The sequence below is a fragment of the Ptiloglossa arizonensis genome, chromosome 7 (genome assembly GCF_051014685.1).
Source record: "Ptiloglossa arizonensis isolate GNS036 chromosome 7, iyPtiAriz1_principal, whole genome shotgun sequence".
NCBI lineage: Eukaryota > Metazoa > Arthropoda > Insecta > Hymenoptera > Colletidae > Ptiloglossa > Ptiloglossa arizonensis.
In genome coordinates this window covers 11,936,396-11,954,513 of record NC_135054.1, presented here as the reverse complement: position 1 = coordinate 11,954,513, position 18,118 = coordinate 11,936,396, and the positions used below count along the sequence as shown (strand labels likewise).

The following is an 18,118-nucleotide window of genomic DNA, read 5'->3' as shown; positions in this document are numbered from 1 at the left end:
GGGTGAGTCGAGTGGTTCTGCAACACAATTAATTTAACCCCAAATATTATAAACAATTAACCACATGATTTTGACTCAGAAAGAGGCAGAGAAAACATTATCGTATTCGTGTGCGCAGAGAAAGTTGAAGGGAAAAGAATAACAGAAAATATTATCGCAATCAGAAATATTTTCGTGTGCAGATAAACGAAAGCGTTCGTTGTTGTATCGAAATGTTAATATTTTGACACAAAACAGTTCATCCCTCCCAATTTCTTTCTTTCGTGTATATTATACTAACATAGTATTTTTTTACCTCCAATACGTATCTACTATCAGATTGTTGTGGCACGTAATACTTTTAGAAAACGAAAATCGTAAATTTTTTCTGTGTTTTTAACAAACAATTGTACACCAAGTGGAACAGTTTTTTTTACTCTTTATAAAATGGATCTTTGCATAATACATACGAGAACTGTGTTTAAAAGAAAAAGTTGATGATAAAATTGAACGAAAGTAGCCGCGGTTGAATAAATAAATCGTATCTATGATACCCGGTTGAAAGATCCAGTAAAAATAAATCGAGTTAAAGAGACTTGAAGACCAACTTAAAAACATTAATCCTATTTATTAAATATCGAACTTTTGCTTGGTCAATGGCATTAAATGATCGTTACTCATGCTTAGGTCAGTCATTCGGATCCATTAACCATATCTACGACTGCCAGTACTGAAACGTTAGACCCATTAAGAATCGTTGCTCTCCGGTGCATTAATAAAAGGCAGAGATCTCTGAAATTACACGATCACTGCACTATGATGAGTCTAACCACTCGTCTCGTGTCGTCGTTAAGTAGTTTCCGCGCAAGCCATTCATTATCGATTACATTTCACTCGGAGGTTTTTCTTTTTCGCGCCGGATGTTTAGTTTGCATTGTGAAAAGCACGTGACATGGAAAATCATTCAGAATTATAATGTCGCATACCAAAGGATGCACAGTTTACGTTTTCACGTGCCACGCGAAGCGAGACTCTTTGATAATCATTGTCGATTATTCGTCCCGAGTCTTACAGCACAAAGCGTAAGAGCGATACTTTCTATTATGGATTTACTTCACGATTGTCCATGAATTAAATAGCAATTTTTGTATAATATTTAAGAAGCGTTACGCGCGCACATAATATTCCTTTCGGCTTCTTCAGATTTTCCTCTGTGACAGTGTAATTACGTTTCGTTTTAATTTTGCACTTTCAGAACCCTCCCCTCTCTTTTATTGACAATTATGGTTCGTTTCGTGTAGAGTGACTCACAGATTTATCAAAATGAGTCTGACATATTTAATCGTCGAGGTTACACAGTGTCCCACGCAATGTTCGGCTTCATTTTATTCGAATGGTGAATAACGAACTTCTTAGCAACGAATAAATTTTTACTCGAATAAGACGTTACAAAGTATAGTATTGTAATATGGAGTGTGTGCAATTGAGATAGAGCGTACCATTCCTTGAATTGAAGATGAAAGAAATGCAAAAATCTTTGGATTAAATTGATGATCCAAAACTACCAAGAAACTATTCGAAATAAGACTTCGAAGAAGAAAGATTTCTTGAATTAAAAAAAATTATATTCGAAAGATGATCGACATTCGATACTTCTCTTCTAACAGAAAAAACTACGAATAATAAATCCATCTATGTACAATTTTAATTTTCGATACGTTTTAATAAAATAATCTTTTTTCAAACTTTTAATCAAAGTATCGAGCTTTTCGAAGTGTTTGTTAAAATTAAAACGTTTCCAAAGATACGAGTTAAACGAAAACAACACGTAGTTTGAGCTGCTTGCATATATTTGCATAATTTATGCATTACGTTTATATTGCCGTTTTCTAATTCTTTCGTAAACTGCTCAAAAATAGTTTCAACGGAAATCGGATAATCTTCGTGACGCGATCACGAGAAAGTAAGGACACGTGAAAAGTGAAAGCAATGTAGGCCAATATTGAAACAATGGATGCCGCATTAGTTAAATATTTATCGCAACTTCGTTGCATCACCATAATTTAAGCAAATGGAAATAGTTAATGAAGTGTGGGCGATCTCTTCGTTGGAAATTTCGAGATTCAGTTCTCAAACAAATCGTTCAGAACACGATTGCAATTTCAATTTTCGCGGCTAACGCTCAAAAAACATGGAGATTAAAAAAATTCAATTGACGTTACAATATCGTTCGAGTTTCAACTCGGACGTAATACAATAGTAACAACAAAAACACTTACACAGCTATAGGTGATAGTCTATTGAAACTCGAAAAATAGCAAGTACAATTTTCTCGATTCTCACGCTTTGAAAATCACAAGAAATCCAATCCTCCGCTAAAATAACGTTTGACCGAGCGTTTGAAAGACAACCGTGGAAAAAATTAACAGTTGGGATTGGAAAGTTCTAACTCATCCTACATACTCTCCGGATACAGCTTCGAGTAATTATTACTTGTTTAAATCGCTACAGCACTTTCCGAACAGTGAACTACATTCGAGCAGAGCACACATTTAACGAGACATTCGTAAATACATTAATTCGATACACGTTTCATTTTATAAGTAATTATTTACGAGATTATAAATGGTTGTATAATATAAAAGAAAAAATTCTATCGAATAATCTATCGGCCATGTTTCAAGTCGTCCGTGTCGAAATGCGCGAAAAACTCGAAGACTTGTGAAACAAGCTAATTTCAACGGTTACGGAATTTATCGAACGATATTGCTTCATCTCGATAGTATTTAACTTATGTTACGTCCGCGTGGCTGACTGTCCGTTTGAAGAACCATACTATCGTCATTAATAACTGTCTGGATACAGTTGACGTGACGCTAGACACGCACAGAAAGTAAATCAATATTCGTTTACATTTAATTACGCCGTTGAAAAATTTCTTTAAATCTCTCCTTCGATCGAAAGACGAACAAGTTTGCAAATTATCGACTTGCATTATTCGCAAACCGTAAGATAGTACCGTTAATGCGATATGTGTCGTCCTATTTACCTACCAGTTAATCAACTTTAATAAAGACGAACGATCGAAGTGTTCAATAAACATTAATGGTATCCCGTTCGATGAGATCTACGTCTATCGACGTTGCTACTAATCCCGAGCCCGGTACGAGCATGATACAAATTCTCGTTGAAGGGGTTGATCGCGGTAGATTGAGAGTAAATCATAACTACTGTCTGTTATCACAACCACGTACGGACAAGACGTGACCGTGGTGTGCACGTTCGAGAGAAAAAGACGAACGAGGTCGCAGGATGCAGCTGATTGGTGATTCGCGACGCATTGCAGCATAAAGCATTTCGTATCGGTGTGTAGCAATGCATGTATAGTGCCACGCAAGTATGGTGTCTCTTGAAAGATTATAAACAAGACCGTAGAAAAATACTCTCACTGTAATTGAGACAACTGTTCTTCTCTGCTGGACAAACATCTCTTTTTGCTGCAGATGTTCTATTCTTCGCATCTGTTGCGTCCTTATTGACACGATTGATCATTATGTATCAATATTCTTAGAGAGGGGTTTCTTTATATGCATAAATATTCGTGTAACGTTATGTTATTCTTGTAGGTAATAATCAAAATTTTGGAAAAGAAATAATTTATTACTCAATGAACAGAGTATTAATAAAAATATGAAATCTTCTTTTTAGGATCAATTCCTCTAGTTAATGTAAATCTAACCCAGACTTAAATCAGAATCTTCTTTTCAAGATTGATTCCTCTAGTTAATGTGAATCGAAGAGTCTCTTGTCATTTTGCAGTTACAAGCTTTGTCGTCGAGGTACGAATAGTTAGTTTGCACGGGTGTGAACATGCATCTTCGTATGTTTCTCCTGTGTAAGCAAGCTGTGTGCAGCCGCGCGCACAGCTGACCGGGATTTAAAAAGGAGCGCGCCGGAAATCACACCTGCAAACTTCAACTGCTCGTATCTCGGCAATGGAGACCCAGATTGCAAAATGGTAAGGAGCTGTGCACGTGAACGAACGTATTATAAATTTCGTACAAATCATTGGGCAATAATTGTTGTTTTGTAGCGGAAAAATTTATATTCCTGTATTATGGTACTCACTATCCAATTTCGTTTATCGTGTTCACGATTAATCGAACTGCCCGAGACCGGATTTTCTTACCTGAAACATACGGAAAACATTTAATTACTTCGTACGTTTCCAACGGAACTTTCTATCGGCGAATGAATACTTGAATACGTAAAAAAGAAATGTAATAAAAAAAATTGCAATTCACGATCCACTCGATACATTATATTTGCGTAGCGCGATACCGAAATCGGCGCGGTTCAATGTAACAGAATGCACGCAATTGCGTGCCACATATTTAGCTCGTGTTAGACGCATGCCAAACCAGTCATTGCAAATAACTCGAAAGACTGAGGCCTTAAAACTAATATTCAAAACACGATGAAATAGAAAGCTGAGAGTGAAAACCCAAGGTAATTCCAAAGGTCTAATGTATATAGAACATGCGTATTCTAATGTGAATATGTATCTGTCGATTTGCAAATGAATACAATAATGGATTCAATAACGAAGGTATTCAATGGAATGAAATATTTTACAACTATACAAAATCTAGCCATTTTAATAACCGTGAAGTTAGAATAAATTACGTAAGGATTCTTTGCTGCTCAGATCAAACGTCACTAAATTTGTTTTAACGTTTTATAAACGTAAACACTCCGAATAGTTTCCATGTTAAAAATAATAAATTTCTTTCGTAAAAATTTGATTTTCAGAAATGAATAAGTCGAGATGCAGTTCCAAACCATTTTCAATGAATGAGGCAGAATTAATTGAGTCGTTGATTTTATAGAAATTGCAACTTGAATCGATGTGCCCAAGTATCTTTTCAAACACAAGTTCCACTGCAAACCTTTTTAATTCAATTTTTATCGTAAAAAAAAGACTCTTTAATTTCTTTTCAAACTTTATTTCTTCAAGGCAAGTATATTTATTATATGTATGATACATCCTGACATTTTATTCGTTATCATGCTGCAGGCATTTATTTCTTAAAATGTACCAAAATAAACTTTCACCACTTTCGTTCTGTTCGTACGTATAACAAAAAACATTTCGGATATTAAACGAGGAAAACTTGTTCGTGGGTTTTGTAATTCAATAAATATTACGAAAACGACGTTGATTGCACGGTGTCAATCCGTACCATTATCATTGGCATCGACATTGACCCATTTTTATTCGATCACTGGTCTGGTATAAATTTTCTGCTATTGAATAAGCTGTCCGAAAATGCCGTGACAAGAAAGCGTTCCTGACTTGCTTTCGTGAACGTAGCCAAGCTACGTTATTGCAGAAATAAATAAACTGAAAAATCAAGATCCAAGTAAATAAAAAAAAAAAACGTACCGTGTACCATGAGTAACATAGTGTGTGATTATGGAGTATTTATAATTAATCGTCTTTTACTTGTTACATTTATTTCTAAGGATTCGAATTTGCAGAAAATTCCTCGGCAAGCATTTACGAGCTTATAATTTGAACACACAAACGATCACATCACTACCCACTATTTTTTGATCTTCTTCAATTAGCAATACTACATTCCTTTCCTCCTTTAATTAATACATAATATTACTTTTTTTTCGTTTTACTGTAAACAGAGAATAAAATAAATGGTAAACCATGTATATTAATTAATTTGATGATAAAATAAACGCAGTCTTTGGTAGCTTATAAGGATAATGTTTAAAATAAGTAAAAAAAAAAACAGATAAGTAGCAAACAAATTGGCAAGTCAGAATCAAAATGTGCAACTCTGTCTTTCTCGTTGCAGTTACGCAGAGGGCTATTTTGTATTTCTCTAATTCGAGTTTAATTAGCACAATACAGGTTTTGATTAAATCAGTTGCAAAACATTCTTCGTAATTACTCTGCATAATTCAAAGAAGGAGGTATTCTTCTTTTCGTATTATATAAACGTATTTGCTTGTAGTCTAGACAAATAAGAAATTAATCGAGACATATAACGTGTTTGTACCGACTGTATTTACAAGTTTCTTTTTTATTATCTCTTGAAAGGTATTTGAATTTAACCAATTACATAAAAATAACTCGTATAAGTCTGAATTTTGTATTCCGACGTAGGCGTGCCTTTGAATTAAAGTTCTAAAATAATAACGATCTTTCGCTCTAACTTAAAATAGAAACTCGTACGATTTTGCGTGCTCGTTCGCGAGTTTCACGCTTATCGAACACAAGCTTACCATTCATAAATGGCAGTACGCGAAGTACATTGACATGAACGTGTGCTTTAATCGTATGACAAATCTACCGAGTATTTACACTACTCGTAGCAATTGTTTCAAATTTTGTACTACAGTAGAACCACTACTATCCGTAACAGTAAAGAAATAAGTATTGGATAAATGAATCTTTTATAAAAATAAGAATATAAATTTTGTGTTTTAATCATATCTCCATAGATTTTTCAAAAATCGTTATAAAATTGAACGAACTAATAAGTATCCGATACAACATGTAAAATATAATATAACAAGTACTTATTGATATTTCATGTGTTTTTATACTCATTACGAAATCTGGTATATTTTTATATTGCGATAAAAACGTGGTATGCAGACGATACTAATCGATCCGCGATAAGCGTAGATAATAAAGAAACACGATAGACGATAATGAATTCTTTCTTATGGAAAGCTAACATTTTGCATTCGTGAGGAAACAGACTTTCTACGAATAAAGCCAGACTAAACCCTAGCTATTATCTAATTATCGTCTTTCCGATGTGCAAATACTTAAGTGGATAGTTGACGTTTATTCAAAGATGTGGTGAATATAACTACAGGGAAATCATAGCTTTCAAAGTGTTACAAGAGAAAATACAGGCTACTAGATATATATATAGTATGTTACTTTAAGAATTGTAATAGAAAAAAACTGTTATTTAAAAAGGGAAATCTATGTGCCCATTTCAGATTAAAAATATACTAATAGTTTGTTTCGCATTTATTTTATACGTATAAGGAAACTCATGGCAGTGTAATTTCTCATAAAAATAGTAACCTCGAGCATCTGAATAATTTTATTTGCAGCACGTGTGTGTAAAAAAGAACAATTTCAATAATCTTATATATACAAATAAAATTTTTGATCTTTTAGCAGTTGAAAAATGAGCGTCTCGTTGATCTTTTTCCCATAAACGTATCCAGATAAAACTAACTGAAATAAGAACTGATTTTTGGAAATTGAGATTTGAAAATTTAAACGGCATAATCATTTGCCTTTCTACATCAGATTTCACCGTGCACAGTTTCATTTGAATTTCTAAAAAATGTATAAAACTTCATCGAAATTAGTAGAAATTAATTCGACATTAAAAGAAGTTGTAAGAACGTTCAGGAAGATGTTGAGTGGTAATTAAGTTGCAAATTATTTGAAATTCTCTTGCATAAAATAAGAGAAACGTAACAGAATTCATATCATATACACATTATATTTAATTATAGCATTATCTTGCAATTTCTTAACCTGTATTTAGTAACAGTTAAAGTATAATGTAAAAAGTAAAATTGAAAAGAACTGGTAATATATAAATAAGATATAATTTCAATTCTGAAGGAATTACTTCCATAATAAATGTATTGTAATGCAGACAGTGGCATTCGTAATTCTCGTAATTCGAACAATAGTGAATTCTAACTTTGTTTCAATCTGTCACTTGTTCTTTAACAACTCTATTCACAAAGTACAAAGTGTATTTCCTAGTACACCCGTTTCATAAAAATGTTACAGAATATTAAACAACGGGTACTCAAAGATTGTTAATTGGAACATTTGTATCGTTATACAATGAATAAACATTTATGGTACGAAAGCATAGAAAGTAATGCATATACATAGTATTTCCCCTGCTATACGAAATTGAATCCGGTATGGCCCATTTAAAACAACCAGGGAAAATAGTGTTAACGTTTCTAATCCATGGATTGATGTTTTCTTATTTCGAATTGAAAAATGAAAACATTTATTTCGTAACACAAAACAAATAATTTTCAGCGTTGTACGTTTATTAGTACCTTTTCATTCATTTTGACGAGTGTTGCGCGTATGCAAAGACAGTGCCATAAATTTACAAACACTAATCATTTTGTACAATACAAAGCTGTTCAATTTGCGTATACACATTCACTGCAGAAAGTATATCAACAAACTTAAAAAAACGCAGCTTTCGTTACTAAATATTGAATCGTGGCGAGAAAAAAAAGGCACGACTTACATATATTAATTAGTATTACGGTACATGAATCGTATAATTTACGAAAAGTTACATAGAACGATCAATGAGTTACAAAATAATAAACGACTACGACACATACGCGGAAAGTAAGCTGACAAATCGTAAAATGAACAATCGAGAAATTTAAATACAATTCAAAAGTGTGCAAGTATTCTCGCAGAACAATGAACTATTTGTCGATAAGAATCACTGAGAAATGTTTATACCAGATAATTCCAATAATCGTGCGTTGAAAATCTCTTAACAGAGATACGGCAGGTAAGACACGTGAGGTGCTTACGATAATTTTCTATCAGCTCTTAGGATGCATTTGCACAAACGAACGAACGAGGGAAAATATTTGAAAGGAAAAATGTTCAGTTGTGCCCCGATAGCCTCAGATAAGAATAAGAAATCTTTTGGAGGATGATAACGCATTACCTGGACGAGAAACCGAAAAGAATCGAAGACTTTCTAGAAGAAAAAGTCGTGGTCGAATTCACGGCGGGAGTTCCGCGAATTGATGTATTTTCACTACGTTAACGATCAAATACCTTCTCCGATTACGATGACGATGCACGCCTTGACAAATGGACGGACAATGACGCTACTCGTTTCTAAAGCTACCCGCGTTTGAGCGATTATGCAAGTTAACACCTCATGGACCAGCACCCGCAGCGCAGGATTGGACCTCGTTGGAAAAATTATCGATAGAACCTTTCCAATTTAATAAAATCTGATAAAGTGTATTAACGTTCATGAAAAGAAAAAGAAGAACTGGTAACAGGTATGCCTCTGATCATAATGATGAATAAAGATGAAGATGACGAAGAATTGGATATTTCAAGTTGGTATTTAGGACAATGTGATCCTAAATAAACGTGTAAAAAGGTTAGACGATTTTTGGAGGATGATAATGTTAACGTTATGCATAATTGTTCGATTTGAACTCCATCCAGAACATCTCTGGAAGTATGTAGAGAAGTATATTAAAATGGTAAAAGCTTCCAAATTAAATAAGCTGTACACTGTGATCGAAAATGCTAAGGTGATAAAAAATAAAATATTAATTATTAATTATCAATACGTTGTATAAGTAAGGAAATTTATATTTAAAAAAAATAGTCAGTTACTTTTTGGAACAAATTTTGATGTTTGATATTTAATACAAATTTAGAAATACGTTGGATATATTAATACTTGTATTGGTAAGCTCATAAATGTTTCGCAAAGTAAACGATACTGAGTGAATCATTGACTGGCTAAATCAACGGGAACCGATTGATACGAAATTGCAAATATAGCGTGGACCAGAAAGAATTAATAAATAAATATCTAAATTGTGTAGGTAAAAGATTATGAAAATTTATTCTCAGAAAAAATATCCAATTATATTATCAACAATTTTACTTACTATTATTGATGCAACCTTATAAATAATCATTGTATGGATTTTAGAAGTGCAGCATTCTTCGTTGAAAATGATTTTCATTCTGCTGTAAGAAACGTCTACTAAATTACCGTAATACCGTACATTCTGCATTCTAAATTGAATTACCTATCCGTAGAAATTAACGTTGCCTTGCGATACCACTAATTACAAGTAACTGTATCTAAATTTGACCGATGATTATTCCATTACACTAGTAATCAAACGGTCTTAGAACCGAACTCGATCTATTTTAATTACAAATAATGCAATACGTGAGCCCTCGTGCATAACATATCGATAGTAAATAAAATTACGTTATGAACTTTGAAAATTTATCAATGTTTCTATAAAATAATACTGGTAATACGTTTCCTAATTATATTGTTGTTATGGAATTATTCAATTCGAAATTGGAAAAAGCGATTCCTTCCTTTCTGGTATTGAGAGCAAATTGTTGGAACATGTAACAGTATTAATAATTCTATCGGGAAACTTCAAATATTTAAAATTGTAATTAGTTGTAGAAATTATTTCTGTCGTGATATTGTTCATTTCCAAGATACGAATGATGTAATCCTATATTACAAAGTAATCCATAGATGAACGATACAGTGGTTATTGTTCTTTAATTAGCTTATTATTGCGTAATTCGTCAGAACAGGAATAAAAAGTGAATAGAGAGAACAATGATTCCAATACAACATGGATATCGTATTGTGTTTGAACAACAAGACATTTATGTGAAAATTCATATTATGTGAGACAAAGTCGAGCGAAAGTCGAGTGAAAAAAAAAACGTTAAATAATAGAAACTACCAAAAGTATATTTAACTACCTGATCCTTTGCATTGCATACATTTATTATTCGGTACTATTATAATAAAGGAACTATTGAGAAACAAGGAAAAGTTTCTATTCTTTCGTAAAAGGTAAGAAAACTCAATACAAAATAATCTCACTAGAACATAACCACATTAATAAATATTAATTTACATCTAACTTAAAACCCTACGAATATTCACACAAAAACACATGCCTTCCCTTTTCAGATTTGATTTATCGAGTTGTTCGGAAAGTCGTTTCGTTTTCCAAAATGAAGAATATATAATTTAATAAAATGTTTATACACGTTAAAAAAATCATGTTTCACTTTTACCAAAAAAAAAAAAAAAAAACGAAATGACTTTCCGAACAACCCAATAAATCAAGTTTAATACAATCAATCGTTGAGTGCATGGGTGCAATGGATGCACGTTTGCATCTCGGTAGAAAAGAAACGTGCAGGAGAAACAGGAAAAGGGAAATGCAATAAACAAATGTCCCGAGTGAAATCGCGATTACATAAAAGTAGGCAAAATGGCTAATATTCATATACCTTGGGACTATATTTTGCATGGATTACACACGATTATTACATTCCTTATTTTCTCCGGCTACGGGCGATATAATGAGGAAGTGCACCGTGTTCGGATCGTTTCGCGTAGACAAACTCTCGGTAAACAGGTGCTCTGAAATGGTAGCAGATGGTGGATGATGGGAACCAAGCAGGGCAAGTGAAATCGCGTCGAAACACATCGGTAACAGAGAGATTCCGCGTTCAAGAATGTAATCCGGGTTTCCTGCCAAGATCGAATCACCACGTGCACCCAAGTAAATAAACGAATTTTCGATCCGCATGCAGATTTACGCTCCCGTGAGTGGAGAGAGTACGTCATATTTGTTCGCGTTTAAATTCATTATGTTAACGAAAAAATAAATACGAACAGTGTGGAAACTGTTACAAGGAGAAAGTCCATTAAACTACCAACACAAACAATGAATAAAATCGTAATGAAACTAGCGGTCGATAAAATGATTTACAAACTTATTTCGACGATAATAACGAGTTTCGTACGACTGACGATCAACAGGTTCTACGGAGTAATTTTTCATTTTGTATCCATACCTATTTACTTTCTCTAATTTATTGATCAGTTACGCGTTGAACCTTCGAGACCTTTTTCTAATTAAATTATAAATTACTTTTCACTGTTCGCTTAATCGTTTCAATTCGTAATTGGATTCGTTAAATGATTTTATATAATGCCAGAAAAATGTGAAACTGTGTGCATTAAACTACGATCTACTGTTAATTGAGGTCAAACGAGGTAAAGCGAATCAACCCCACATGTCTTTGCTAATGGTACTCTTGAACAGCTCAACTCTTTCGTAGCAAAGAAATTAATTGCTACGTTAAATTAAAAATTAGTTCCTAATGGTAATATTCGCTGTAATATATTGGAAGTGTTGAAAATATGTTAAACTTAGACTGATCTCCTTTCATTGCCTCACCGATGATTACGTACATGCATAGAAAGACGATTTGTAGATTAAATTCATAAATAGAACATAGTCATAATTCTGTTCCTACAGTCATACATTTAACAAATATTATACAATTCTGCCAAAGAAAAATATGTAAAGATTCCCAAGAAATCGTGCAACCTTTCCACTGTTAACATTTTCTACTTTCTGTAAAACAATTAGTCTCGATCTTCGTAACAAAATATATTCTCTACAAGTAGAATACTTTATTATAAAATTAAAATACTTTTCGTTATAAAAATCTTTATAATACATTACATATATTGCCGACCGAACGAGCGAGAGTACTTCGAGTAATGTGATCCTCCGATTATTTTAAATCGTCCATTCAAATACTAACTACGATCGAGTACGTGACACAAGATACCTTACCAAGGGCCACTACAACCCGAGCTGTACTTCAACGACGAGCGGTGTAGCTCTTTCACCGAAAATTACATTTGCATTACAAAATCCTGCGTACCGTGAAATCCGTGGAAGCGGCTATTCCGTACAAATAAAGCATCGAAATGGCGACGCGCATACGCATTTTCTCCGTTAGTTTGTAGAGCGTGGCAGCTGTTTTATCCATGGTCAGCCAGCGAGCGCTCTTGGCCAGTAATTATTTACCAGGAGTGGGATTGGTCCGTGCCTTTCGAGGCTGATTATCCGCCCTCTATTTGTTCCTATGACCGGAACCGCTTCTGTCATCAGAGTGAGTCTGGTGTCATATGCTCGCGACTGACTCAAGTTTTGCACTCTGTTCCCTCTGTTAGGGTAGGATTTAACCACAACAGGGTGACAGTTGAGATTAGCAACGAGCACTTGCTTTAACTGACTTGTCTACGATAGTAGAACCTATGATAATATTTCTAAAGGATTGTTCAACCCATTTGCGATAAATAACATATTGATACGTCAAAAAGCTTTAGCAGCCACTATAATGGATGACATTCAGCTACGTGAAACTCTTATTGTTACTTCCGGGATAACGTACTGGTCGAAGCTACTATTTGCACGAATAACACGACGATACGTAGAGATGTAGTGATTTGTCTTCTTATTGCTCGCAGCGTTTACACAAAGTTTCAACCAAGTGCTTGCTTTTACACTCGTCACGTTACCCGACTCCCAGGTATTTAGGCCCAACGTACGCGTGACCACTGTTGTTGCGATTGGGTGAAGCAGAAACTTCTGATTGATAATGAGCATGACGAAGGCACGAACGATATTTCAGGTACGGTTGATACTAAAAAAAACTTGAACCTCTGAGGTGGATCTCTCTCTTTTGTGCTAGAAAATTCAATGTTACACCATTCTCAGAGCGATAGTCAAGAGCTTGGACAGATACGCCAGATAAATCAATATTTGGTAGCTGGAGAACTTTCTCTTCTTTCGATACAGATGGATATTTTTAAGTGTTTCAAAGTTGTAACAATGTATCCAAAATGTAACATTTCGAAGTCAATTTTTCACCTTCCAAGTTAACGACAATAAAGTTTCTCTCGTGATACTACAACAGGCAATGGTGATTCGCCCTTTTATATTTTTCGAAGTGGTGAACAGATCGTGTTATACCTGTAAGGAAACCCCATAAGAAATAATCCGATAATGTTGGATCGAGTAAACTCGCCTTTGAACATTATTTCCGTGAATTTCTTGGCGGAAAGGCACTTTGTACGGGAGGAACTTATAACGCTTTAACATTAGAACCGTGTGAGAAATTGAACGAATACTCACACCTGGATTATGAGTAACTAAAGCTAACACGTGAACTGCATTATTTCCATCTGTCACTTCTTTTTCGTCGTGTGCAACTTTTCGTTTGTACATTTTAATTACAATTACGTGTATGTAATTGCAACACACACCATTTTGAGAAAACTGTTTAACGACACGATAAAACGAAGGACGTAATTACCATTTTCTTCCAAGATATCGTAAAACATACAAATAACAGCCTTGTCAATATTTCGCCTTGATTCTCGAATAAAAATCGTTTCCATTTTTTCTCCATCTGCCGAGTATTTCGTATATTAACTCGCGATAAAATAATAACTCTGTAAATGTGACGAAATATGTATATAGGTTTACAAAAAGAAAAAGAACATATTAACCTCGAAATAACCTTGAAATCACCGATGCATTAAAAACTAATAATGCTATTTGAATCCCCTCTCAAAATTATGAAACATGAAACACATGTTCCACCTTTTTCTTTTTTAATTAGTTGTCTACGAGATATTTCGTTGCGTTAACTGAAATGGAACAGCCTATATATGTACTATGTTGCCATTATTTCTTCCTGATCGTTAAAAAGTTTAGTTCCGAGTTTATGACTCATCTGCATAGGAAAATCTTTGGTAATTATTTAGATTAAAAGTTACCGCACCGATTTCGTTAACTTTGAAATATATTGTCAAAGTCAACATTCTGAAAAACGTTCCTATATATATAACCAATGCTTGGCTTTACTTTTCGAAATATCAACAAAAATAATTTTACTATTGCGTATTCTACTTTAAAAATTTCTTTAGATACACTCAAGTTAGTCAATAAACAAATATTTGGAGACCAACACCGAATCTGAACCTAAACTGCAGGAATCGAAATGGCTCGTTTCTTTTTGCACAAGAAAATCGGGTCAAGGCCACTTCAGTCGGAGAGAATCGACAACCTCATAGGACCCCATAAAGGCGACATCGATTGCGCCATGTTGCACCGTACCTACCACCCATTACGTAATGCCATCATTTCCAACCTCTACATCCCTCGTGAATGAAAATTGAAACAAAATCAAACTTTTGAAAAATATATGATCTTAAATATTACATATACTGTTAAAAATACTTTTGCGTGTACCTCGAAAACCAAAGTTGAACGATAATCAAGATACATATGTGCACTGTATAAAAAACAAAATTACTCGAGAAATTAACCTTGATCTTTTCAGAAATCGGTATTATAACAAACCAAATACATTTTGTATCTTATTTCTTCCGGCTTGCATTTCACACATGTATAAAATAATTCTCTTAGCAATATATTAAAGCATACCTCAATTTCAATTTTCAAAAAAAAAAGAATTAGAAAACAACCTTAATGAATCTTCAATCGACAAATAATGAAATTTCACAATTACAATTGCAGAATAATTTCTCGTATTGACAAAAAAAAGAATTCAAATCATGTAATATCAAACCTCTGCATTCAACACAAGTTTATCAATTTACAAATATGTAATCTTTACTTCAATCCGGAATATTTCTTCACAGATGTTGTCGTTTGTGATATCTATCTATATTTGATGAAGCAGCAGTCAAATAAAGATAGACCGATGACTACTACCGATTTAGAGAGATGATTCACTATTTAAAAGGGTGACGTTGCAAGTTCACGAATAATAGTTACACGTTAAAGCAAAACGAGCGATTGGAACACTACCCTAGCTTTAACTCCCGAGAAGACCAACTCTCTACCGTCAGGAAATCATTCTCATTAAAATAAGTGCGTCGATTCATCAAGACATAACTAAGAAAGAAATGATCATTGCTGCTGCGTGTACACGGATAGATAAAATAAAGTATCTACCTTTCAGCCCGTGTTGACGCAAATTAAGTGTGCAAGGGCCACGAGAACTCTCGCGCTTCAAACATCACTTTATTATCTACTAAACATCATAAACTGAGATTCTTGAAAAGCTGTACACCCCGTGACCAGCTCCCAGGAGCTTTTTATCAATAATTTGAATTATCGTAACATATACATTTTCACCTCATTTTTCGATCGAAAGCGTTTGCCGCCTAAATGTCCCTTCAAGGGACCAAATAGACGAAAATCTGAAGACATTATATTAGAACTGTAGAAGGGAGGGACCTACCTCTAGTACGAATTTTTATCAATAATTACTGTAGAGGTTGATTACAGAAATCGTAGAAAAATATTTGAAAGAAAAATTGAAAACTTTCCCTCCTCGTACAAACTCGAAACCATAAAGCCAAAAGACACTTACTGAAAGAGTTAATAATCTAACCCGAATCGGAAGTTTGTAGAGCTTGAAACATTGTTTGAAAATACAGGTAAGCAATTGCTGGGTTATACCAAATAGAATGGTTTCGTTTTCGAATGGAAGAGCAATTATTTAAAATGCGAGCTACGTCCAATGTATTTGAAAATGAGCGAGTTGCGGGAACAGAGAATGCGGATTGGTAAATTTTAGAAGTTTAATTGGTATTTAATTGATGAAAATACGAGTAAACCAACTTGTACGACCATCTTGGCCGATCTGGCTGGATGTGAATGCATAGAAAGTCTGGATCAGGAAAGTATGGGAGCGAAGTGAGCAATTGTCTAATTAGTAACCATCGTGGTATTGGGATGTAAAACGAATTTTTAATGCACGAATAGCCACGAATTTTTCAAGCACGAATAGTTACATTTCATAGACTTTATCAATTTAGTATTGCGACGCAACGAAGATCACGTCAGTCGATCGGTCAACATTTCGCACACTAAACACGCCACTCTAAATAAGTATGCAAGACCTGTGAGTTATGCTTACGTGTACATAGTCCTTTTGTTGTGCTGTAAATATACGAAATTATTCTTACAACCTTGGGTGTACCGTCGTTGTTCCGTTGCGACAGCAGATCCGCGAACACAGTAGGGCATTCGTTCATTTGAAATTCGAATTTTTCATTTATAACCAAGCGCCATGAAGCCCGTTAATTAGAAGACAGCAATTCGTTCCCATCGTTCGTGCGTTTTCCAGATCCGGGCACTTTATGTGTTTACAACCTGCAAGACCAGTTACAGGGACATGCGAACTTTTTGCAAGCCTTGACCGAACGATCCTGTACCTGAGGGTTTTCCCATGGGTTGAGGACCACGTGTATTAAATTAGCCTCGCTGACGAAAAAAAAGTCACACCGATTGCAAAATATCGTGCAATTTGTGTGCTAATTTGATGGGCCAACTGCGATTTTGTACAGTTTAGCGAGAGTCATCGATCGAAGTTGAAGGAGAGCTTAATATTAACCAGACTCTTTGTACTGAAAAAATATTGTACACGTAGAGTGTACAAATGCAAAAAAAAAATAAGTACACGCTCACTTTGCCCCCGATCGATTGAAATTTCTTTATTCAGTTGAACGAAACGATCGTTTCCCTTTCAAAATCGATAACATTTTCAAGCTAACCGATCTGCATGCTTGGTACGAGTTACATCATCGATCGTACAGAGTACGATCCAAGTACGATGATTTATAACACGAATCGTATTACAAATAACTTGTAACTTTTTTCATCGACGAGCAATCTTATTTTAGACTCTTGTCGATCTAATATTACACGAAAACCATATGTCTACTATATATCATTCGTTCTGGACCAATATCGCTGTACACCTTGTTTATCGAGAATTATAATCCAACCTGACCGTAAGAAAACGTCAAATATCGCGAAATATTAACATTCGGTTTCACTGTGCACACATTTTAGTTTTTTTCGCTCGTGAAGCTTAAAACCATGAGTCAGTTGCACTAACCACCTCCAAGATAATTGCTAACGTGCTACTATACCGAAATTCGTTCTTCTAAATTAATATTGATACGAGAAACGTTTGCGTCAAAGCCGGAATTTACGTCACTAAGTGCCCGCTGTTTGTAACTTTAGCAAGCGTGTGGTATTTTCAATTACATACCTTCGCGTTAACGCTCTGACAGCAATGTTTGTTGTCATGACAACTGTATCGATCGTACGACAAACACAGTGTCATTACGCAGCGGGTTATTATTAATATATCCTTGTGAACAAAGCTGCTGAAATTTTGTCACGGCTAACGGCACAATTTGAAGAAGAAACATTGAAAATGTTACAAGCGGTGTGCATAGTTTAAAAAATGATGTGAATCTGTTCGTGACAATGTCTATAACAAATAATACCAAAATTCAATATTTAAAAAACCTAGAGATACTCCTTCCCTCGTACAGTTCCAATACAATTCCTTCAGATTTCCATTTATTTGGTC

The 18,118-nt window shown here is 34.4% G+C and overlaps 1 protein-coding gene across 1 annotated transcript in view; it reads right to left on the bottom strand.

Moving 5' to 3' along the window:
- Jvl (javelin-like) overlaps positions 1-18,118 on the bottom strand; it is a 140,894-nt gene that overhangs the window by 48,567 nt on the left and 74,209 nt on the right. The gene's annotated exons all lie outside the window — the stretch shown is intronic.